Source organism: Podarcis pityusensis (genome assembly GCF_964106645.2).
Source record: "Podarcis pityusensis genome assembly, chromosome: 7".
Taxonomy (NCBI): Eukaryota; Metazoa; Chordata; class Lepidosauria; order Squamata; family Lacertidae; genus Podarcis; species Podarcis pityusensis.
In genome coordinates, this window is record NC_138031.1 from 78,376,215 (window position 1) to 78,402,151 (window position 25,937).

At 42.8% G+C, this 25,937-nt stretch overlaps 1 long non-coding RNA gene across 3 annotated transcripts in view; it reads left to right on the forward strand.

Annotated features, from left to right (window-relative positions):
- The window catches only part of LOC308482101, a 41,128-nt gene that overhangs the window by 7,871 nt on the left and 7,320 nt on the right, over positions 1–25,937 (forward strand). The window contains exon 2 of one of the 3 annotated variants that reach the window (XR_013989007.1): positions 18,299–18,386. The exons of 1 other annotated variant lie outside the window; for it this stretch is intronic. This is a non-coding gene — a long non-coding RNA (uncharacterized lncRNA). The remainder of the gene's footprint in view (positions 1–18,298; positions 18,387–25,937) is intronic. One more of the 3 variants, XR_013989008.1, reaches the window with a different exon arrangement.

Genomic DNA, 25,937 nt, shown 5'->3' on the forward strand with positions numbered 1-25,937 from the left:
AACTATAGCTTAGAAAAAACTCCTGGTACAGAAATCCAAACCATGTGGTTTTTGCAGAAAGAGACTGTATTTAACTTTTTAAAAATCTAATTTGTCAGAGCAGCAAATGCATGTAACATTGCCTTATGTAATATTTGTTTGTCTTTGCTAGCTAACACTTGACATATTTTTCCCCAAATTAATTCCTAGGCATAATTCTGGACAGGATAATGGAAATAAGTCTTTCTCTTGGGGATTTATGTAATAGACAGGGCTATAAAAGCAATCTGCAACATCCTCCGCACACTGTCGAGCTCAGACACACAGACATTTCTTAAAAGAATGTTAAAAAATGCATTTTCCCTCCCAATAACGGGAAAGTAGAATTTGAAAGTGTCGAGCACTATGGGCATTCCTTGTAGCACAAAACGCTGAATCATTAAAATACGAATCTATACCATGACTAGGTTTTACGAACCCACACAACTCAACTGTCCCGAATTAAGCAGGACATCAAGTATTCACAAAAACTGCCCCAGTGTGATGGCCTGGGAATCTGATTCAGAGGCTGAACCTAAGGAATCCCAGCCTGCACAGGAGTCCCCGCCTCCAGGGCCTGCTAAGCCAGGGCAGGGGCTTGAACCTGAAGGGCCCACCCCTGTGCCGGATCCTCAGGAGCAAACACCAGCTGAATCCGCTGTGGCTCCAGAGGTGATCAAGGACCCATCACCTTCAGGTGCTCCTCTCCCAGCCCTGTCAGGGGAAGGTGAGGTTGCCTCTGGGTCCAGTAACCCTCCAGCCTCTCCTGAGCTGCAGAGGCTCGCGGCAGAGAGGCGGAGGGAACTAAGTTCCCGCAGAAGGAGTGCTCACCTCCAGGCCAGGAGAGGCGAGTCACCTGTGGACCAGGGCCGCCTTATGCCTCAGAGGAGATAAAGGCCAGCCCGCCCAGTCCCAGGTTGCGGGAACAACATTGTTGGTCACCTGTTCCTGCCGGCACCCTGTCCTGCTTTCTGCCAGAGTTCCTGACCACGCCCGACTCCCTGCCTTGGACCCCGCTTCAGCCTCGGACCGGACATGGACCACGCTGCACGGTAACCCCCCCCCCCCAGGACCAGCACACCTAGCTTCTGTTTGATGTCTGTGATGTCCTGCTTTCACCACCTCGCCTCTGCCTTCTCTAGGACAGCCAGGGTGGCTTCTGCCATAGGCTCTACCGCACACTTCTGGATACAGATATACCACTTTCAGCAGCTGTAGCAAGGCTGAGTAAGCTGTTAGAACAGGCCATGAGAAGGAAGAGTGGGCTGCTAGAAGCCCCAGGACTAGTTGCAGAGAGCCGGCCAAGGTAAGGCCACGGAGATGCAATGAGGTTGAGGGTATGTTCTTTCATATGTGGTGGACCTGTAGTTCAATTAAATATTTTAATTGAACTAGAATACAAAAAAGGAGGTGTGAGGAAGTCGAGGAAATAAGCAAATGAAAGATAAGGATATGAAAATATGTGGTTCTTTTGTATGTTTGTTTGTTCTTTTTGGGGTTTTTCTTTTCCTTTTTAATGCTTTTCTTTTCTTTTTTCTTTTTGTATTGTTGATGTTTTGTATTTCTGTATTTATTTTTGTTTTTGAGGTTTTGTCATTGTTTATTGCTCATATTTTTCTTTTGTTTGGTTTCTGTTTTTTCGCAATGTTTAAACTTTAATAAATATTTCATATGTGGTGGACCTGTAAAAGGGTAAAAGAGTATTGGGAAATAATGTATAATGAAATGAAAAAAATGTTTAAAAGCACTTTCCCAAAAACAACAACAACCCAGGGGATAATTCAGATGGTAATATCCAGGGGTCAAAAAGGGTTATTTATGTATGCCACTACGGTGGCCCGTGTTTTGTCAGACCAAAACTGGAAAACGAGCAAGGTCCCAACCAAAGAAGAATGGCAACTTAAGCTGACAGAATATGCGCAGCTTGCGGTTCTGACGTATAGAATAAGAGGACAATAAGAACATTAGTTTAAAGAAGATTGGAAAATGTTTATTGAATATATGGGGGGAAATCGTGTACACTTGAAAACATTGGCAGCATTCAGATAAATTCAACAGTATAGATAATTTTTGATGGAAGTAATAATGGAATACTGAATGGTTTAGTTTATATAAAATATGTAGGAATTTATGCTATGTAAAGTGAATCATGGAAAGAGAAGAAGGAAAGTCATTGATATTTTAAGGTTGTATAAATGAATATTCTAAATTGTAAAACAGAAAATTTAATAAAAATTTTACATACACACACATGAAAAGAGTCCATGGATTGGGGGGTAGGAAAAAACCCAAGCAGTTCAGTCAGGGCAGGCGAGAGAAAGAGTCCATGGATTGGGTGGGGGTGTTTGATGGCTAAACTACTGTTTTCAGGATTCTTGGGGTAGTAGGGAAATATGCTTTAAATGTGTGGTGTGTACAGTGGTACCTCTGGTTGCGAATGGGATCTGTTCCGGAGCCCCGTTTGCAGCATGAGCAGAACGCAACCCACGTCTGCGCATTTGCACATGTGCGGGTCGCAATTCACAGCTTCTGCACATGTGCATGATATCATTTTGAGCGTCTGCACATGTGCGAGCAGTGAAACCCAGACGTAACCCTTTCCGGGACTTCCGGGTCGCTGCGGGACGCAACCTGAAATGACGTAACCTCAACCGAACGTAACAAGAGGTATGACTGTACTCCATTTCAGTTGCCCTCAGGTTGTCAGGTGACCCCATCTGCTTGCCTACCACTGTTGTTTTGCACATGCAGTTACTGGTAGCTGTTACTGGTAACATTTGCTTCATTGGTTGCGGGTGGCGCTGTGGTCTAAAACACTGAGCCTCTTGGTCTTGCCGATTAGGAAGGCCTGCGGTTCGAATCCCCGTGACGGGGTGAGCTCCCGTTGCTCTGTCCCAGCTCCTGCCAACCTAGCAGTTTGAAAGCACACCAGTGCAAGTAGATAAATAGGTACCACTGCGGCGGGAAGGTAAACGGCATTTCTGTGTGCTCTGGTTTCCATCACGGTGTCCCTTTGCGCCAGAAGTGGTTTAGTCCTGCTGGCCACATGACCCGGAAAGCTGTCTGTGGACAAACGCCAACTCCCTCAGCCTGAAAGCGAGATGAGCGCAGCAACCCCATAGTCGCCTTTGACTGGACTTAACCGTCCAGGGGTCCTTTACCTTTTTACATCCTCACTATCCCAAATAACAGAGATTGGCTTGAAGTGCAGTTACCTTCCATTCACTCCTCCTGCTTTGCAGCTTTGGAAAGAAAGCTGACCTGAAGAACCTGATTTCACTCACTGTTTCATAAACATGGGGTCGTGATGGTAGGGTGTGAGATTGTAGCAAGATTTCATGTTCACCAGGAGGAAGAAATATTCCAAAATGTTGATGATGGAAGTAGAAAGCTATTGTTGTGATAGTCATCAACTATCTTGTATTTTATTCAGATGTTTTATCCTATGCTTCTTCCTTTGTCCTTAAAAAAAAAATCCTAACTGCTATTTTATTTATATGTTGTTGTTTTTTTATCTTGGTCTGTGACTGTAATAAAGTTCATTCATTCAGACACACATAAAAGTGGGCTCTCTAGCTTACCCTTAAATACAATCTCTCTGTTTTTCTCTGCTTGTCCTGGCTCTCAGCATGACCACTTCTACAACCTGCCACCACTTTCTTCAACTTTATTTATTTATTAAAAACAAACAAACATGAAATACAGATGTACGTAAAATGACTAGCTTGTGTTCCTTCTGAAGTTTAATTTGGATGGTTTATTTCCTGACAGAACCCCTATGTACATTTTATAGACGTGGTGGCAATTTATTCCGAGACTGTTTCCAAATAAATGGCAAAAGTTCATCTTGGAATGCCACCAAACCTTGGAGTAAGTTACATAACATGCCTCAGCTGATCATAAAGCATAAGATTTGTTAACTCCGTATACGTACACAATATATTTATCCTGCTAAACTGTCGGTCCTCAACACAGCAAGGCAATAATTATAGCTTTCATTAAATTATGCTAGGAATCGCACAATGAATTACACAGCAGGCTACGGGGTATAAAACATCTTGGTACCGCAGCAATGAACCAGGAACTAGAAGTCTTTTCATCCCGAGATCTGGCTTGCTATTGCTTTCATTTAAGGTCCTGACAATGACAGAGTCCATTAACTATCCAGTTGATTGTCAAGTCAAAGCAATATAATCCATTGGGTTGTTGTTGCTGTTGTTGTTTTTAAAATGTGGTGGTGGTTGCTATATTGTACAGGTTGCAGCCTCCAGATTCACACCGATGTTGCAAAACCTTGGATGCCCTGCGCATGCATGGGAATTTTAGGTTTCTGTACAGTGGTACCTCAGGTTACACACGCTTCAGGTTACAGACGCTTCAGGTTACAGACTCTGCTATCTCAGAAATATTACCTCGGGTTAAGAACTTTGCTTCAGGATGAGAACAGAAATCGTGCTCCAGTGGCGCGGCAGCAGCAGGAGGCCCCATTAGCTAAAGTGGTGCTTCAGGTTAAGAACAGTTTCAGGTTAAGAACAGACCTCCAGAATGAATTAAGTTCTTAACCCGAGGTACCACTGTACATGCGTTGGCCCTAATTGTGTGTGCGTGTGCCATTTCAGTCAGCATGTGATGTGCAGCGTAAATTAATAATGCGGAGTTTTTAAAGAATAAAAGCTTTACTTAGTTAAAATAAACTTCTTCATAAACAACATGGTTCCAAACAGTTCGATTGAGATTACATACTGACTCTGTTTACAGCTGAAACAGACTGACTCTAACTGACATCTTACAGAGAACACAAAGTGAAACTGGCTGCTAAGTCACGTGTCAGAGTGACTCAACAGTTAGCAGTTAGGCCTGAAAAACTTTACTAGGTCCAAATGATTGTGCAGTCCCAGCACTTCCCAGCCTGCTTTGCCGCTTCTGCTCTCATGTGCCTTTGTCACATGACAGCATGGCCAGCCCAACACATTTAGCTGCTTGAGCCAAAGGACAAGATGGCACCAAGCACCCTGATCCTATTGTACAAACAGATGCTGACAAGGCTGGCATTATAAGTCTTAGTTCAAGACTGGAGATGGGATGGAATCCTTCATGACACATGAGGGCAGCAGGCTAGCTTAGGGGGCACAGGTCAGGAGACACGGTCCTTTTCTTCAGTACCTTGCAGCAGCACCAGAGATTGTCAAATGAACAGAGCAGCACATGTGCTCAGAAAATGCGTGCTGAAGCTTATGGCCTAAGCTGGCTGCCTCTCTGACTGCTCCTTCCATCAGGGGCCTTGTGCAATGTGATGTGTTGGGAGGAGCCAACCAGGCAAGACAGCCACACAGTCCAGGCCAACAAGATGCAAAAATAGCTGCTGCTGCGGTATCAGATGTGGAGGAACACGTTTTACCATATGTGGTGAGAATGTAGAGAAGTTAAAGAAAATTGGGAAATGATATACAATGAATTGAAAAAAATTGTGCATTTGTAAAAAAAAAACACAGAGGCATTTTTGTTAGGAATTGTAGGACAAGACCTGCCAAGAAAAACAAAGAATCTATTTATGTATGCTACAACAGCGGCAAGAGTCTTGATAGCACAAGGATGGAAGAATGAGGAAATCCCAACGAAAGAAGGGGGGCAAGAAAAATTGATGAGCTATGCAGAACTGGCTAAATTGGCATCCAAATTGCGGGACAAGGACAACTGTGACTTTAAGGAAGAATGGGAACTTTCTACAAATTATCTAAAAAGACATCGAAATGAACTGGACTCCTTGGCAGGTTTTGAATAAACATGCACAAATTTATTGGTTGATAACATGATAGATAGACAATGCAAGGATATGTATAATTTTATAACATGCAGAGAATAATATGTGCAGTGAAATCAGAGAGAGAAGGTGAGGGAAGTCCCTGGTGCGGGGGAGGGAGGGATGTAAGGGAGGGGGGAAAAAAAGGGGAAAAATAATGTATGTGATTTGATAATTTGCTATGTTGAAATTCCTTAATAAAAATATTTTTTTAAAAGATGTGGAGGAACAAGCAGGGGGCTGTTGCCATGGTCTCTGCCATCTGCTTCCTGAAGCAGCTTTCTCACACTGCCACACTGCTGTCCTTCCTGTTCTCATGGAAAGAGTTGTAGGGGTGTCTGGAAGAGCACAATCTCACTACAAAAACCATTTCCAGTGTGCACTGGAACCTAGGAAAACCAGCTGGACTCTGGCTGTCCAACACTGGCCAACAAAAACAACCCGGTGGGTCTGAATTACTTGCAAAGTAGAAATGATGGAAGTTGTCTAACGCTCTGCACAGCTGAACGACATCTTACCAAAAATGCGAAAACTCATGGACTATGCAGAATTAGACAAATTAACAGGAAGGATTCGAAACCTGCGGGACCAGAGATTCTTAGAAGATTGGAGTAAATATTTGAATTATTTAAAAAGCAATTGTAATGAACAGATTACGCTAGTAGGACTGCAAGAAGTTCTGTAAGGAGGATTATGTGAAATATTGCACGGAAGACTATGAAAAGAACTATTAGTTAATGATAATTACAAGTAATAGAGAAATTAAGAAATGCAGAATACGTGATAAAGAACGGAAAATCTTCAGAGGTTGTTGACGGAAGTCTAAAATATTGTATAAGATAAGAATTTATGTTAAATGATTGTTGGAAATGATATGTTAAAAAATCAATAAAAATGTATATATAAAAAAGTGAAAACTCTTGGATGCATTCGAAACTCTTGGATGCCTTAAGCCTTATATGAGGTCTATATGGGCATCTAAAAAGGTATTGCGCAAGCCAATCATGCAAGGTAAGTATGGTCAGGCACCCAACATCTGAAGGAATATGATATGCCAAGGCGAGTTTGAGGCTTGCTGTAGTTTGTGCCATCATAATGCTTCCTTTTCTAACTCCAAATGAACTTGAAGAATCCCTGAAATGCAATTGTAGCTGTATAAATCATATCGATATCGTTATTGCAGGTTTATGCTGGTGGAGATCAGAGCAGAATTCACCTATAAAATCAGGATATAAACTTGTCCATACAGTAGAGCGGAAACCTCTCTATTAAAAAATAAATAAAATTGGATGCAGGAAAGAGAAGCTGTAGAAGGTTGCTGGGTCAAGGGATTTCGTTTCAGTCTGTCTGTGAGATGGCATTGCCCGTCTTCTGAAACACAATCCATTGTACCTTAGACTTCTGAAAGCTATAGCAATTAGATTGTAGCTGCCTCGATGCAGAGTGACTTGACAAGGAATCATTTGGACACTTGAAAGAATCAGCATTCCAGACAGACCATGACTGCCAACAGACCTTTTCTTACGCAATAAAGCTCCTTCGTGTGTTTTGAGCAATATCATCCGTCCTAAGAAGAGGGGTATACTAGATCAGCTTGGTCTTCAGCAATCATTCACTGCTCTTTCCGCATAAACTCTTAAGCAGAATGACCACTTTTTAAACTTGGGCTGCTAGTCAACTGTTGTTGTTGTTTAGTCGTTTAGTCGTGTCCGACTCTTCGTGACCCCATGGACCAGAGCATGCCAGGCACTCCTGTCTTCCACTGCCTCCCACAGTTTGGTCAGACTCATGTTTGTAGCTTCGAGAACACTGTCCAACCATCTCGTCCTCTGTCGTCCCCTTCTCCTTGTGCCCTCCATCTTTCCCAGCATCAGTGTCTTTTCAAGGGAGTCTTCTCTTCTCATGAGGTGGCCAAAGTACTGGAGCCTCAGAATGGAGAGGTTTGATCTTCTTGCAGTCCATGGGACTCTCAAGAGTCTCCTCCAGCACCATAATTCAAAAGCATCAATTCTTCGGCGATCAGCTAGTCAACTACTGCACTTTTTACCCAGAGGAAACCCATTGAAATTAATGGACCTAACTTCACCATGTCAATTGATGTCACTGGGCCCTTCATAGCTACAGACTTTTTTAAAAATGAAAGTTGACAGTCTAGGGCTTCTGTTGGCTGTGACACCCATTTCTATCCCCTTGGTGGCTCTGCCTATAGTTATGAGCATTGCAGAGCCCCCAAAGAGCATCAGACTTTCTTGGAACACAGTTTGAAAACCACTGCCCTGAATCTCTTTGGGTCATGCTTTATTTTTGTGAAATATTGTGTGAAATGATGTTCTCATTTCTTAATTAGTCATGGCAGATTGCTTTCCCCCGAATTTTGATTGATAATATTGCCAGTTCTAAGGCATTTTTTCCTGGTTGCCTGTTCAGTTTCTGCCAAGTATTAAAAAACCAGCAGCTATTTAACGATCCAGTGTTGATATTCAAGAAGAGGAAGCTTCATTATTAGCCACTGCAAACAGATTTGTGCCAGAGCCGGTATCATTGAAGCTCGCTGTTCTTGTTTTTTTGTTACTTCTTGTTTATGCAGAGTTGCCAATACATATCTTATGAGCAATTTACTGCCGAAACTGGAAATGTTGAGAAGCATAACTTCACTTTTTAAAAAGAATACTTTGAGTGAACCCATATTTACATATATCAATCCAGTCTTTGCAGATTTGTTATCCAGCTAGAGAATTGATTCCTTCAACCGATTAAAGGTGGATTAAAAGATTCCCTCCCCATAATGCCTTTTCACAGCTACATCTTGTTGCATAATGTTGCTCTGCCTATGTGTACCAGGTATTTGGTGTTAAAGTCAAAAGTTTAATGTGCATAAAATGTTTGTTTGCACTGAAGTTGAAACTTGTGTAAAGGTTTACGTTTGAAAAGCAGAGAAGTTTGCATTTAGCAAGAGGTTCTGTTGGGATACTGCCAGGGAGACAAAGGCCATCTCCATGCCCCACGCTGTCTCCGGATGATCCATCGATCTCTGGTAGAAACGCAGTATCAGTCAATTAGCAACACGAAGCCTCGGAAATAGCTTTCCACATTCCAGAGCTCGTGCATGCTCTATCAGCAGAGTTCGCACAACGGAAGATGCACTCAGGAGAGCATATTTACAAGTTTATTCAGCGTTGGTCAGAACACAGAAAAAACATGACTGCCTGCTTCGATGTCTCAGGCACAGAGAGTAAACGAAAGCATATACAAAAGAGAAACTTCCTGTGAACAGGAAATACGCAGACTCTGTGACTCACAAAGCCTGCTCCCTTTTAAGGTAGAATGGAAATATCCTAACAGGTTCCACCTCTGGGATCAATGAGAGAAGTTCCTAGACAGTGTCAAAGGACTGAAAGGACTGAACTGTATAGCCTGTTAGTTGAATCCACTGTGTTACTTTGTATTTAGACTCAGTAACATTTATATGTAACTAGTTTTAAGATTGTATTGCAGTACAGTAGCACCTTGGTTCTCAAATATAATCTGTTCCGGAAGTCCATTCCAAAACCAAAGCGTTCCAAAACCAAGGCGCATTTTCCCACAGAAAGTAATGCAAAATGATTAATCCGTTTTAAAAACAACCCCTAAAACAGCAATTTAACATGAATTTTACTATCAAACGAGACCACTGATCCATAAAATGAAAGCGATAAACAATGTACTGCAGTCACACAATCAATCAATCACTCACTCGGTAGCTGAACTGGGTTCCACACAACCCAAAAAAACAAAACAAAAAAGCCGCAAAAACAAAAATGCAAAATAAATAGCAAAAACAGACAGACCTCAGCGTATCACTCAAAATGGAAGTGTGGCTCTCAAATCAGAAGCGTAACACTCAAAACGGAGCATGTCTGGCTTCCTATAAATGGTTGCAAACCAGAGCACTTACTTCTGGGTTTGCAGTGTTTGGGTTCCAAGTTGTTTGAGTACCAAGGCGTTTGAGAACCAAGGTACCACTGTAAAGTTTAAAAACTCATTATTAGGGTGGAAAGCTCATTAATTTCTGCACAAGGTCCAGATCAGGGATTCCACTGAACAACTCTAACTATAGAAAACCAGCCAAGTGGAGGCAGCTTGTGCTTCTTCAGAAGAAGTCCCATCTCTCAGTTTCAAAAGTATTACCAGGAAAAAAAATGTTTCATCACATATTTTCTTCTATGACTTTGGCTTTCTGCAGTATAACTCCAAAAGGTAAAGGTTGCCTTTCATAATAGCGAAAGTGTCTGGATGATTTGCAAGAGCAAAGCTAGGCTCATAAACTGTAAACTCCAGTACTTTAAAGCGTGCCCTAAAACTAGCAGGTAAAAAAATTAATCAAGAAGATCATACTATTCCTGTCAAGCCAGAGGCAAAAAACAGTAACAACTAAAACGAAAAAATGCGACGGGCCAAAGATGTGGTCTAGCTTGTATTTTACTTCTGCATCAGGTTGGTAGCATTTTAAACACTGTGAAGGGAAGGGAAGAAACACTGTCAAGGCAAATGTTTTTAGGCAGTCACTAGGTAGCCTACAATATTTTTGATGGAGAGGATCCAAACTCCCCTTTTCACAGCCTAGCGCAGTGTTTGTCAAATTTTGTTATAGGGACCCTTGAGTTTCTCAGAAACTGATCAGTGGCTTGGGCATTTTATATTGTATGAATAACTCATCATTTGAGGGGCTTGTCTCTCCTTGTTTATTACCTATAAAACACAGATCTTCAAGGTGAAATGATGGTACAGTCCATAAAGTCATTCTGGGATGGGAATGATTGCCTCATATCTTCTGATCCCTTTTGGACTACTTTGCTTACGTTTCTGTACTTTGCTCATTTTGTTCAAATGTCATGAGGCATTCCAAGACCCCATTAACTTCTGATGTAAAAGAAAAAGAAAAAGAAAGGCTTTGCTGCCAAGTTTGTGTGTGTGTGTGTGTGTGTGTGTGTGTGTGTGTGTGTTTTAAGGCAAGCCAACTTGAGGCTCGTCTATATATATTGTACTGTGTTTCACCGATAACTGGAATCTTTATTCATAGAGGTCTAGCCTGGGATGTAGAGTATTTCTGCATCGTTTTCGCTTCCATGCTAAGTGATAAGTCAAAAGTGCAAAAGTCCGTCTGTGGAATTCTGCTTTCTCTGTACCTGCCAGAGTGCTTGCTCAGCAGGGACAACCTAGTCAGAATGTTTGTGAGACCTCAAGCTTTTTACACCAAACCTCAACTTAAACAAGTTATAGTGCGCCTTGCCAGATGCAAGGTGGTTCTTTAAAATGAAATTCAGAAGCAATAATAAATAAAAAAAACACAAGTGAGTGAGAAGATTAAAGATTTTATTCTAAATAGCAAGCAATATATACATACATACAGTGTTACCTCAGGTTAAGAACTTAATTTGTTCCGGAGGTCCGTTCTTAACCTGAAACTGTTCTTAACCTGAAGCACCACTTTAGCTAATGGGGCCTCCTGCTGCTGCCGCGCTGCCCGAGCACAATTTCTGTTCTCATCCTGAAGCAAAGTTCTTAACCTGAGGTACTATTTCTGGGTTAGTAGAGTCTGTAACCTGAAGCGTCTGTAACCTGAAGTGTCTGTAACCCAAGGTACCATTGTACCAAGCATGCACTTCAATTTGCCACTTGGAAGCCCTCAAGAAATGGTGAAGTGACTCCCCCAGGTAGCCTCAGGTTGCATGGCCCTGCGGTCGGATCAGTCCATGCATGAGCTTACCCAGAACTCTGCCCAAAACCATCCAATTTATAGATAGCTAGATAACTAGCTTGTGTGGCCTGGCTACGTGCAGATTAGTCATTAGCCACCCCCTCCCAATGCCTCACTTTCTCCAAACAATGTCCACCATCAAAGAAGGTCCTCATCACCATCTCTTCCTCCTAATTGATTAGGACATTATAGGCTGTCCTCATGCCATCAAAGAACTTAATAGACAAGAAGAAGGGGAAGGAACTGCGGCAGGAAGAGGGCAACCGAGTCAGATCACTAACTCCTCGAAATACAATTTATCTTCCAGATAGATTGCCCATACATGGTGCAAAGCTATAAACTGGATGATGAAACTATTATATTAGCCAGTGAAAGTTTGAACAAAATCAGCCAGTTCTCCAGTACCTTGTTTTGGGATATTTAAAGCATTCATGTCGTGATGTGCTTACCTTCCCACCTCCAAAACACTCCATTTGGGAGGGTGTTTTGCTAGCTGCTGGAGATCCAGTTAATGGCTCACCTGCCTGTCTGTTGAGTGGGAAGAAGTTCTGCACCAGTGGAAGTCCATATCAGTCATCAGAGCTGGATGGAAAGACATCTTGGCCCAATCTATCCCCACCAGCCTAGCATAGGGCTTTCGGAATTCCTCTGCCCATCATTTCTCAAAATTTAATTTCCCAGTTTGTTATTCTTGGGCTTCTTACTAGGCTGTACCTGTCCTGATTCCTTTCAGCTGTGCATAGTTGAGTCTGTCCTAGCCATTCCATTTCTTTTCTTCCCCTTTTGCCCCTCTTTACCTTTCCATTCGCTGTGAGTTAAACCACAGAGCCTAGGACTTGCTGATCAGAAGGTTGGTGGTTCGAATCCCCGCGATAGGGTGAGCTCCCGTTGCTCAGTCCCTGCTCCTGCCAATCTAGCAGTTCAAAAGCACGTCAAAGTGCAAGTAGATAAATAGGTAAACGGCGTTTCCGTGCGCTGCTCTGGTTTGCCAGAAGTGGCTTAGTCATGCTGACCACATGACCCGGAAGCTGTACGCCAGCTCCCTCGGCCAATAAAGCGAGATGAGCGCCGCAACCCCAGAGTTGGCCACGACTAGACCTAATGTTCAGGGGTCCCTTTACCTTTACTTTTACCTCTCCACTGCCTACGAAACAATCCTTATATTTGCTCGCACTCCAGGCATTGACTGCACTTAGCTGCTGATGCCACACCCCGAAATAATGCAAAAGGGGAGAAACTAGTTGTTCAAGGTGCAACTATTATGGCTTTCTTAATAGCTCAATATGTTTTGGAACTGAGGGTCCTACTTCAGGAGCAAGCTTCAACTTCATTGTGCCAGATAAGCAGCAGCATTTGTGCAAGCTGCTTCAGATATTCTGTAGAATTTTTTAAATCTGGGATTACTCTTGAAGAAGGAACCTCGGTTCTGAAATGATATGAGCCATAATAAACCTTAACAGCTGGCACTTTTGAGAACCAGTTTCTCCTCTTAGCTTTATGTCTTGTTTATGCGTCTCTCCCTTTTTGTAATGCCACATTAGGGATGGATGAATATGTCAACTTCCATTTCTCATATTTCCAGTCATCAGTTCACTTCTGCCTCAATTTGAAATGAAACCCCTTGTGAAAAATCATTGGCACTGTATTGTGCATTTCTGCTAATATACACATTTTTGGCCAGCATTTTTGTGTAATGCAATACGTGGGTTTTTTTGCATGCTATTTTCATGAATACCGTATTTTTTGCTCTATAAGAGTCACTTTTTCCCTCCTAAAAAGTAAGGGGAAATGTGTGTGCGTCTTATGGAGCGAATGCAGGCTGCACATCTATCCCAGAAGCCAGAATAGCAAGAGGGATTGCTGCTTTCACTGCGCAGCGATCCCTCTTGGTGTTCTGGCTTCTGAGATTCAGAATATTTTTTTTCTTGTTTTCCTCCTCCAAAAACTAAAAATGCTGGCAAAAAATGTTTCAGGAACTGCAAATTGGGGAGGTTCACATTGAAAGGTGAACTGAATTTCTCCCGCACTCCCTGCCACACACCAAAGGGGTGTGCCTAATTGTACAACTCTGCAGAGAATTTTTCTGCAGCAAACTCTATGTACAGCAGCTATCTGCATGCTGTTGCAAGGAACTGAAAAGTGACGACATGCCACTTCTGTCACCGTAATGCATACTGCTAGCACATTCAACAGTTACTGTTCCAGACATAGCTGTGTAATGTGCCTCTTATGTTTTTGCAGGCCTTTTGTCCTTTCGGTTTCATCTAATCTTGTATCTCCCCCTCCCCCTCCCCTTCTTACTGTGTCCAAGCATATGCCAAATAGACTGGAAACAACCTTATGTTTCCCTACAGGCTTGGTTCCTTCACCACCTTTATAAAGGTGAAGAACTCCTCAAGTGGTTAAAATATGCTATTTAGACTCCGCATATGCATGGCTCATTATGTCTCTCTTGACGACTTTTGTCAGCAAGCCGTTCCTGTCAATAATTTTCCGCTTCGCTGCGCTGTTCATTAAAATTCCATTATAGGGCATTTGAAGTTTGACAGATCTGGGAGCTGTCATCTAGTCAACTAGACACCACCAGTTTCCTTTCAAATCTGATATTGTCATCTTGATGGTGCTGAGTAATTTCCGTTCTTTTCTTGCTCTATAGCTTGTCCAGGGCAAAGAGCATTGCTCTCTCCTGTAAGCACAGTTGCTATTCAACGGTACCCAATAATGGCACTGAGGGCAGCAATTGGGTGCTGTTCTGAACTGTTCTGCCAATGGGGCTGCAAAGTAGCCAGAAAACTGGGCTCCCAGGTTTCTGGTTTTTCATTTTGAGCTAGCTGCAAGATGAGCAAAGGGCAAATAAATAATCATAATAATCATAATAATAATAATAATATATTTATACCCCGCCCATCTGGCTGGGCCTCCCCAGCCACTCTGGGCGGCCTCCAACTGAATATTAAAATACAATAATCTATTAAATATTAAAAGCTTCCATAAACAGGGCTGCCTTCAGATGTCTTCTAAAAGTCTGGTAGTTGTTTTCCTCATTGACATCTGGTGGGAGGGTGTTCCACAGGGCAGGTGCCACCACCGAGAAGGTCCTCTGCCTGGTTCGCTGTAACTTGGCTTCTCACAGTGAGGGAACCGCCAGAAGGCCCTCGGCACTGGACCTCAGTGTCCGGGCAGAATGATTGGGGTGGAGACGCCCCTTCAGGTATACTGGACCAAGGCCGTTTTTAAATGCTTTTAAAGCTGCACACCTTTGGTAAATAGACAGGACTTATGTTGGGCTCCATTCCTAGACCTTCCCTCATTTACCTCCAAAGCCAGTCCAAACTGTTACTTCCACCCCAGGCTCAGAACGTGTGATCACAAGAACAGGCAACTCTATTTGTCAAGCTTCTGATTAAATGCCTCCAAAATTAATGGTGGAAGTAGCTGGAATCACAGAGAGCTTAGAACCTTAGCTAGCAAGTGGCTTTACTGGAGAGCTGTGATGCTAAAGCATTCTATGATAGCATACTGCCAGGCCTCCAGATCCATGCAGATTGTTAGTGAGGGTTACGCTTAAACCACAGGTAAGCAATCCTGAATCACAACTTTCTGAAACCAAAGCCTGGTGGAATCTACACACATATTAAAAACGCTGTGAAAATGCTTTCAAAAAAAGTTTTGAAAAACACAATGAATTTTGCATAGCTCACTATCGCCATCTAGTGTCACATTTGTGCATTGCCCTTTACAACACAGTTAACACGTTTAATTTTCAGCTGTGTAGCTGAGTCCCCTGTATCATCTTTGTTTATCTCAGGGAGATGGTTATCTTCAAAACTGTATAGATAAAAAAGTGCACTACGGCTGGTAGAACTTACTGTATCGAACAAAACATCACCTGCAGGTCTGGCAATGTAATTCACATCAGAGAGTGCAAATTGCCACTGGATGCCATATTTAGTACTTGCGCAAAACAACAACTTGCCTAAGCACATGTCTGAGGAACCAGGAAACTGCAATCTTGATGGAGCAGGGGCATATGGAACTGGTTTCAAAGCATTTCAGTTCAGATAATCTCAGCATCTCTGTATTATGAATTATTGTAGAAGGGATAACAGCTAATCTCTTTATAGATGTGATACCTTAACCCCACATGGCCTTGACAATACCAGGCATCACTTGGTACTTCAAGTGCAATGTTTCTGAGTATTCCATCTTCCGTATACTATAACTGATACATTGGCTACAAGTACCCTTTGGTTCTTGGCGGCTAACAGATTGAAGTTGAATCCTGACAAGGCAGAAGTACAGTTTTGGGGGGACAGGAGGCGGGCAGGTGTGGAGGATTCACTGGTCCTGAATGGGGTAACTGTGCTCCTGAAGGACCAGGTGCACAGCCTGGGAGTCATATTGGACTCACAGCTGTCCATGGAGGCACAGGTCAAATCTGTGTCCAGGGCAGCTGTTTACCAGCTCCACCTGGTACGCAGGCTGAGACCCTATCTGCCTGCGGACTGCCTCGCCAGAGTGGTGCATGCTCTGGTTATCTCCCGCTTGGACTACTGCAATGCGCTCTACATGGGGCTACCTTTGAAGGTGACCTGGAAACTACAACTAATCCAGAACGCAGTAGCTAGACTGGTGACTGGGAGAGGCCGCAGAGACCACATAACACCGGTCTTGAAAGACCTACATTGGCTCCCAGTACGTTTCCGAGCACAATTCAAAGTGTTTGTGCTGACCTTTAAAGCCCTAAACGGCCTCAGTCCAGTATATCTGAAGAAGCGTCTCCACCCCCATCGTTCTACCCGGACACTGAGGTCCAGCACCAAGGGCCTTCTGGCGGTTCCCTCACTGCGAGAAGCCAAGTTACAGGGAACCAGGCAGAAGAGGGCCTTCTCGGTAGTGGCGCCTTCCCTGTTGAACGCCCTCTCACCAGATGTCAAAGAGAACAACAATTACCAGACTTTTAGAAGACATCTGAAGGCAGCCCTGTTTAGGGAAGCTTTTAATATTTGATGTATTATAGTATTTTAATATTTTTTTGGAAGCCACCCAGAGTGGCTGGGGAAGCCCAGCCAAATGGGCGGAGTATAAATAATAAATTATTATTATTATTATTATTATTATTATTATTCACAGCAGAGCATCTGAAGGAGGCAGAAGCCAAAATATTTTGCTTTAAGACTTTAATATCTCTGCTCTGACAGTCGCTGTAAAAAATATACAATCTTCGTGATTAACTGCATCCTCTGGGGATGCAAACTTGTCTGAAGTGCTGTTCGATGCTTGAAAAAGTGTGTGGGGTGGAGTGGGGGTTTGGCCGTATCTTTTAATTAGCACACAGTGTTGAAATATATTTCACATCATTTTTAATTTGTACGCCATCTTTCCACCTTCCTGCACTCAAGGCAATTTACGGCCTGCATGAATTGCAAAGTAAATGAAAACCAGTCATCCTAGAACAATTCAAAACGGATCTAAAAATAAACAATTAAGGCAGTTCAAGAATCTGTCCACATATCATATTTACCAGAGAAAAACAAAATATCGGCAAATGACAATAGAAGGAAATCCCCCCCCCCATCAATTACAATAGATGATTAAAATGTAAGCAACCAAGACAATATAAGCAAAAATACATGAAATGCAACTAACTATGGGGAAAGATCTATTTTGCAGCTAGGTCATCTTATGTGTGTTGTGTGTTGGAGAAGAGAAATTATGAACTGAGAGCTCTTGTATGGCAACCAAGAAGTGAGGTGGTTCTTGCCATGATGAGATAGCACCACCTAGCAGCCCAAGATTTTACTTTCTTGGGCTCCATGATCACTGCAGATGGTGGCAGCAGCCATGAAATTAAAAGACGCCTGCTTCTTGGGAGAAAAGCAATAACAAACCTAGACAGCATCTTAAAAAGCAGAGACATCACCTTGCCAACAAAGGTCCATATAGTAAAAGCTATGGTTTTCTCAGTAGTGATGTATGGAAGTGAGAGCTAGACCATAAAGAAGGCTAATCGCCGAAGAATTGATGCTTTTGAATTATGGTGCTGGAGGAGACTCTTGAGAGTCCCATGGACTGCAAGAAGATCAAACCTATCCATTCTGAAGGAAATCAGCCCTGAGTGCTCACTGGAAGGACAGATTGTGAAGCTGAGGCTCCAATACTTTGGCCACCTCATGAGAAGAGAAGACTCCCTGGAAAAGACCTTGATGTTGGGAAAGATGGAGGGCACAAGGAGAAGGGGACGACAGAGGACGAGATGGTTGGATAGTGTTCTCGAAGCTACCAGCATGAGTCTGACCAAACTGCGGGAGGTAGTGGAAGACAGAAGTGCCTGGCGTGCTCTGGTCCATGGGGTCATGAAGAGTTGGACACGACTAAACGACTAAACAACAATAACAAGCAGCCCCAGATAAGAACCAGGTCAGAGACAAGAGTCAAGGATTCATGGTGCATGCATTGCTCCTGTAAGGAAGCTAGCATGCCCACCTTGGACTGATAAGGTAATTGGCTCTTGTCCACTGATTGTTGTTAGCTATTCCGCAGGGGCTTCTGCCTTCCCCTCGCTGGTGGTCCTCCTACTACACACAAAGAGGACTCAGCTACATTAGTAGAGAAACAGCAATTTGAATGCACTATAAACATGCAACACCAGATGGCGGCAGAGAGCAGGAAATTTTAAAACACGGTTTTCCATAGTTATTTTTTCTTTCATTAACACGATCTAATTTCTGACTTAATTATAGCACTATTCCTGCATTTAGATCCACCCTGAGATACTGCTATCACCGCTAATTCAACTAAGAAAATGCTTTGGATAACCAGTTGTAGCAGGTCAGTAACTTAAGTGTTGATGAAGTGCGATGATTTCCCATGATGGCAGTCTGTGAACCATGACAAGCAATCCAGAAATGCAACTAATGATACATTTTAGGAAAATGTAATAGAAACTGCCAAGGCTTACATCCAGAAGCTTGCTTTTAAAATGATGCTTTACAATGTAGCAAAACCTTGCTTTTATCTTCTCCAATCCTCTGGCCACTGCTGAGTTTTCCAAAATTGCTGGCATATTGAGTGTAGCACCTTAACAGCATCATCTTTTAAAATTTTAAATAGTTCAGCTGGAATATCATCACTTCCACTGGCCTTGTTATTAGCAATGCTTTCTAAGGCCCATTTGACTTCACTCTCCAGGATGTCTGGCTCAAGGTCAGCAACCACACTACCTTGGGTATACGAGACATCCATTTCTTTCTGGTATAGTTCCTCTGTGTATTCTTGCCACCTCTTCTTGATGTCTTCTGCTTCTGTTAGGTCCTTTCCACTTTTGTCTTTTATTATGGTAATCTTTGTACGAAATGTTCCTTTCATATCTCCAATTTTCTTGAACAGATCTCTGGTTTTCCCCATTCTATTGTTTTCCTCTATTTCTTTGCATTGCTCGTTTAAGAAGGCCTTCTTGTCTCTCCTTGCTATTTTTTGGAAATCTGCATTCAATTTCCTGTATCGTTCACTATCTCCCTCGCATTTTGCTTGCCTTCTCTCCCCCGCTATTTGTAAGGCCTCGTTGGACAGCCACTTTGCTTTCTTGCATTTCCTTTTCATTGGGATGGTTTTAGTTGCTGCCTCTTGTATAATGTTAGGAGCCTCCATCCATAGTTCTTCAGGCACTCTGTCCACCAAATCTAAATCCTTAAACCTGTTCCTCACTTCCACTGTGTATTCATAAGGGATTTGACTTAGATTGTATCTTACCGGCCCAGTGGTTTTTCCTACTTTCTTCAGTTTAAGCTTGAATTTTGCTATAAGAAGTTGGTGATCTGAGCCACAGTCAGCTCCAGGTCTTGTTTTTGCTGACTGTATAGAGCTTCTCCATCTTTGGCTGCAGAGAATATAATCAATCTGATTTCGATGCTGCCCATCTGGTGATGTCCATGTGTAGAGTCGTCTCTTGTGTTGTTGGAAAAGAGTGTTTGTGATGACCAGCTTGTTCTCTTGGCAGAACTCTATTAGCCTTTGCCCTGCTTCGTTTTGAACTCCAAGGCCAAACTTTCCAGTTGTTCCTTTTATCTCTTGACTCCCTACTTTAGCATTCCAATCCCCTATAATGAGAAGAACATCCTTCTTTGGTGTCATTTCTATAAGGTGATGTAAGTCTTCATAGAATTGGTCAATTTCGGTTTCTTCAGCACCAGTGGTTGGTGCATACACTTGGATTACTGTGATGTTAAAAGGTCTGCCTTGGATTCGTATCAAGATCATTCTATCATTTTTGAGATTGCATCCCACTACAGCTTTTGCCACTCTTTTGTTGACTATGAGGGCTACTCCATTTCTTTTACGGGATTCTTGCCCACAGTAGTAGATGTGATGGTCATCCGAACTGAATTTGCCCATTCCTGTCCATTTTAGTTCACTGATGCCCAGGATGTCAATATTTATTCTTGCCATCTCATTTTTGACCACATCCAACTTACCAAGGTTCATGGTTCTTACATTCCAGGTTCCTATGCAATATTTTTCTTTACAGCATTGGACTTTCCTTTCACTTCCAGGCATATCCGCAACTGAGCATCCTTTCGGCTTTGGCCCAGCCGCTTCATCAGCTCTGAATCTACTTGTACTTGTCCTCCGCTCTTCCTCAGTAGCATGTTGGACGCCTTCCGACCTGAGGGGCTCATCTTCCAGCGTTATAACTTTTATATGCCTGTTGTCTTTGTCCATGGAGTTTTCTTGGCAGGGATACTGGAGTGGCTTGCCGGTTCCTGCTCCAGGTGGATCACGTTTGGTCAAAACTCTCCACTATGACCTGTCCATCTTGGGTGGCCCTGCACGGCATAGTTCATAGCTTCTCTGAGTTATTCAAGCCCCTTCGCCACGGCAAGGCAGTGATCCATGAAGGGGATACCATTACATGGATGGACCTTATGCATGAAGAGACTAGAGAATGATCTGATCCACTGGATCTTCTGCTTTGTTTGTTTGTTGAACTTAATGAGTTACTTCTGTTGAAATTTGATACAATGAATAGTATACCTTATTTATCTAAGAACACAGCCGGTTATGTCTCCTGTGGTTATTGAGCTTAGTTCCCTTCATACAATGGGACTTCCCCTTCTTGCCCTATACTTATGTGTTCCCAAAATCTGCTCGAGTAGTAACTAAATTAAATTAGAAATGGCTGTATGGGAGGAGCGGAATCACTTTTGGGTGTGGCCAGCGGGGAAAGGAAGCTAAGGAGTACCTGAGTTGTTTTGGTTTTGTATAGCTTTGTAGCAGCACACTGTTAAGCAAAGCTCATTCCTTCTAATCTAGTCTCTGCGGGTCATTTGAAACCTTGCAAATGCTGCAACTCAAGAGGTTCCCCCAATGCTCTGGATCATATTTTGAGGATGAACTTGGATGGGGCTGGGGGAGGGTGGGAGTTGGGGGACAGTGATCTGACGCTGAACAACAGTGTCAGATACAACTCCTTGTAACAACAGTTTTTTTTTATGGTGCTGGGAGTTTTTGTTGGCTATTTGCAGACTAGTTGCGCTGCAGAGAGCTTGCTGGGGAGACCACACATTACAAGGGAGGCAAAATAACTTTAGCTAGGTTTTAATAACAAAAACAATGCCTCCAGACGTCTCAAGTGTGCCGCCAAATCACCACCAGGCTGCGACTTTGTCTGGTACAGCTACTTGAAAAACGTCAGTGCAGACGCCGACTCTTTTCTAATATGTACTGCTGCAAGACTGTCCCACATTTCTTTGGCGGTTTTCTTATTCCTTATGTATACTACTTGCTGGTCGCTAACAGTCAAATTAATTATCGCCCTGGCTTTTGCATATCCTTTAGACCAAGCATTAGTCACAGGGTCAGGAGGGTCATCAGTTACATAGGTCCACACTTCCCGAGAGGTCAAAAGTGCCTCCACCCGAAATGACCATAAACTGTAGTTCTCATCTGTCAGCTGTGGGAAGGTCAGAGCTTTCTTGGCTTCTGGAACCCGGTCAACCATTCTGGAACTCTTCCAGACCCACAGAAACACACCAACAGGAGAAGGAGTTTTCAAACCTTTCTCAAAGTCCAAAAATGTGCAATCATCCACTTAGCAGCTGGGCCCATAACCAAAGATGTTGGCTATTTGGAGACTAGTTGCGCTGCAGAGAGCTCGCTGGGGAGACCACACATTACAAGGAACGCAACATAACTTTAGCTAGGTTTTAATAACAAAAACAAAAACTCCTTTTACGTTAATTATAATATATCAATAAGCATGACCCATCCACCAGGGTACTGAGAGAGCTAAGTGCTGCTCTTTATATACTATACCCAATTGCTGACACAGCTTAATTAACACAACTTAGCAGCACCTGCTATACTGTTTCACAGCTGTAAAACTAGGTCATGTTATTTGCTCTGGCCCTTAAAGACATACACATCTTGCGGAACAATAATGAACCTTCAAATTTAAAGAGACCATTCAACAGTTTTGTGATCTCATGGACATCCTCTGGCTCACTTGCTGTCAGGAGTCCAGGTCCCCAGCTTGATAACGCAGGAAGCATAGGTAATTAAAAAGGAGGATTTATTGCAAAAACAAACAGATAGCTCTGGACAGCTCTAATGCAGCCACTAGCATTATCACTCAAGATGACCCTTCTGAAGACTGCTTCCTGTGTCTAGAGAATATATTGAACTTCCGCACCTTACATCTTTTGTTTTGCTTCCTGTCTAGAAGCCCTTCCATTCACCGACTCCTAGGACTGACTGGATAATCTCCAGCCCCTTCCGTTTCCGATAAACTATCTGTTTGCCTGTTTGTGCCTATTTGAGTGTCCAGAGAGCTTTGGTTGTGTTCCAGCCTGCTGTTAGCCACTGCCTTCTCAGCTGGCTGGTCAAGGTCAGGAAGAGCCAAAGGTTGCAGCTGCCGACTCTCCCCTGTCTGACTAACTTCAAAGCAGCCTCCCTGTTCTTGGCTGCTTTTTTGCAGTTGGCTGCAAACCTTCGCTCGGAGCTGGCTCATTCCTGACACTTGCTTAATAAAGTGGCTCTTGTGAATGGTCCAAAAATATGCACAGTGTAACCTTAGACCTAGGGGACGCTGATGGCACTGTGGGTTAAACCACAAAGCCTAGGACTTGCCGATCAGAAGGTTGGCGGTTTGAATCCTTGCGACGGGGTGAGCTCCCGTTGCTTGGTCCCTGCTCCTGCCCACCTAGCAGTTCGAAAGCACGTCAAAGTGCAGGTAGATAAATAGGTACCGCTCCGGCGGGAAGGTAAACGGCATTTCCATGCGCTGCTCTGGTTTGCCAGAAGCAACTTAGTCATGCTGGCCACATGACCCGGAAGCTGTACGCCGGCTCCCTCAGCCAATAAAGCGAGATGAGTGCCGCAACCCCAGAGTCGGCCACGGCTGGACCTAATGGTCAGGAGTCCCTTTACTTTAACCTTAGACCTATAAACTCACCTCACCTCCGATTGCAACTTTTCCTCGGTGCATCATCATCATTTTATTATTTATACCCCACCCATCTTGCTGGGTTTCCTCAGCCACTCTAGAAAATTATGCTTGATTTTTCCAGTTCACAGAAGAAAAGCTGAACTCTCACTTGAGCTCCCATTTGAGCGGCGTTCACACACGACTAGAACACTCCCGTACAGAAACTTGTGGAAATTCAATGGTGTGAACTGATTTTCAGAAAGTGGTATCTTCTACGCAGTACTAATGGGCTGTCTAGCCCATTTGAAATTACCTGTGTACATGGAAAATCAGTGATGAATTTGAAATAGTACCCTAGAATTATGATAAGCTTCTTTGTGCTTTTTGTGCAACATTACCTAGATGAATTTAATTTGGGGCAGAAATGTCCTCCTTGTTAGAGACACACTGTAATAATAGCACCAACATAAATGACAGAATGAACTGTGATACCTGAGCGTATCGTTTCGCTTCTAGTTAGTGTGAGATTTTATAAAGCTTCATGTCTTTCCACTTTAAAAAATTAGGCAACGCTTCTCAAAATGACAAACTACATCAGCAATCCTGTTTTCTTCAGTAGGCTATATTTATTTTATTTCAGCACAGTGACAAAGGAACTGTCAAGTGAGAGGAAGCTTCCTTTGGATAGTTTTCCAAACCGCTTCAGGTTTCTTTGTTGAAAGAGGAGTATGCCGAAGAATGGGAGCTGTCATTATTCTGCATTGACAAATTTAGGTAGCTTGCTGTTTTAATCAGGACTGGCATTTGAAAAAGAGTTGCGCCTATTAAAATGGATCAATTCACTTTTATGAATTACTAATGACGGAAACTCATTTTTTATTGTAAACTCCACATTAATGATGCATTTAGAATGAGATCACTGCTTTCTTAAGGAAGTTTTAAACAGGTTTACATTGTGGATGGCAAATACAGGATGAAAGAGTGCAAACAGTACGTGAGGAAATTGATATGGCAAGGCCTGCCTTATTTTATTATTTATGGGACTTATTCATCATGTTATACCAAAGTTTCAAGGTGATTTGACAATGACAGACAGTGCAATAAATTACATATAAAAAAAAATAAAAACAACAACACAAGTGGTCACATAGTAATCAAACTCATTTCTCCCCAATAGCATTATGCATGCATGTCTTTATTATTATTATTATTATTATTTATTACTTTTACATAAAGGTTATACACCATAGAAATAACATTTTCACACGTATTTTTTAAAAAGGGTTCTTTCGAACCTTGAGACCTTCTTCCTTCTGTCCATGGGTTCCAATTCTAAATTTTATTCCTGCATCTTTTACTGTAATTTATCTGTTATATAATCATAGTATCCAAAATCCATATTACATTCCAAGTGTCATTGTATTCCTGCCAATGATTTCAACTGTTTACAGTGACCTCTCAAATATGTTAGAAAGTTATTCCAGTCTTTTTAAAAATACTTGGTCTTCCTGGTTTCTGATCTTTCCCATCAGTCTTGCCATTTCTGCATACAGTGGTACCTCGGGTTAAGTACTTAATTCATTCCGGAGGTCCGTTCTTAACCTGAAACTGTTCTCAACCTGAAGCACCACTTTAGCTAATGGGGCCTCCCGCTGCCGCCGTGCGCCAGAGCACGATTTCTGTTTTCATCCTGAAGCAAAGTTCTTAATCCGAGGTACTATTTCTGGGTTAGTGGAGTCTGTAACCTGAAACGTATGTAACCTGAAGCATATGTAACCCGAGGTACCACGGTATTCCATAAGCTTGGTCTGCCACTCTTCTCTGGTCAGTAATTATGCATGCATGTCTATGACTTCTGTAGATTCTGCTTTAAACCTGACCCCAAGTATTTTACTTTGGATATGAGTTTGTGTGTCAATGCAACACAGGATCCCGATAGCGTAGGTTGGAATCTTCAAGATTCAATGATGGTTGTTTGGCATCAGATCCTTCATCATGCATAAGGAACAGTAAGTAGTTGGCAGCATGTCGTCAAGTATCTTGATGGCCATGAATGGCCACGACAGCCTCACAAAAGCAACCATCGTATACATCATATGCCCAAGTGGCCACAAATTTGGTATTTTCTGCATTTTGTATCTTTACCCATGGGTTTTCTTATTGTTTTCTTCCTGCTGAAACTTTACTGCCTCATGAACTTTTGCTTTTGAGTTGATTCACGTTCCCCCCCACCAAACAATCTTCTCTGTCAATGTGTGCACATACCTTCCCATTATTTGCAGTCTCACATGATGCTGATCCCGGCTGGCATTTTACCTCAGATATTACTATTAATATTTATTAAATTTATACACCTCCCATCATCAAAAGACCCCAGGACAGTTCCCAGAATAAAATACAAGACAAAACATAAGTAAATAATGAAACCAAGACTACAAAACAATACCCCCTTCTCCTTCCCACAGACATATTTAAAAGGCTGTTGGATATTAATCAGCCAAAGGCCTGGTTGAAGAGGAACATTTTGGCCTGGTGCCTAAAAATATATAATGAAGGTGCCAGGCAAAAATCCCCGGGGAGAGCATGCCACAAACAGGGAGCCACTGCAGACAAGGCCCGTTCTCGTGTTTCCACCCTCCAAACCTCACATGGAAGTGATATACAAAGAATGGCCTCAGATGATGAATGTAGAGTTTGGGGAGGTTTATATGGGGAGAGCATTTATATGGGAGAGAGTTTATATGGGGAGGTTTATATGGGGACGCAGGTGGCGCTGTGGGTTAAACCACAGAGCCTAGGACTTGCTGATCAGAAGGTCGGCGGTTCGAATCCCCGCGACAGGGTGAGCTCACATTGCTCGGTCCCTGCTCCTGCCAACCTAACAGTTCGAAAGCACCTCAAAGTGCAAGTAGATAAATAGGTACCGCTCCGGCGGGAAGGTAAACGGCGTTTCCATG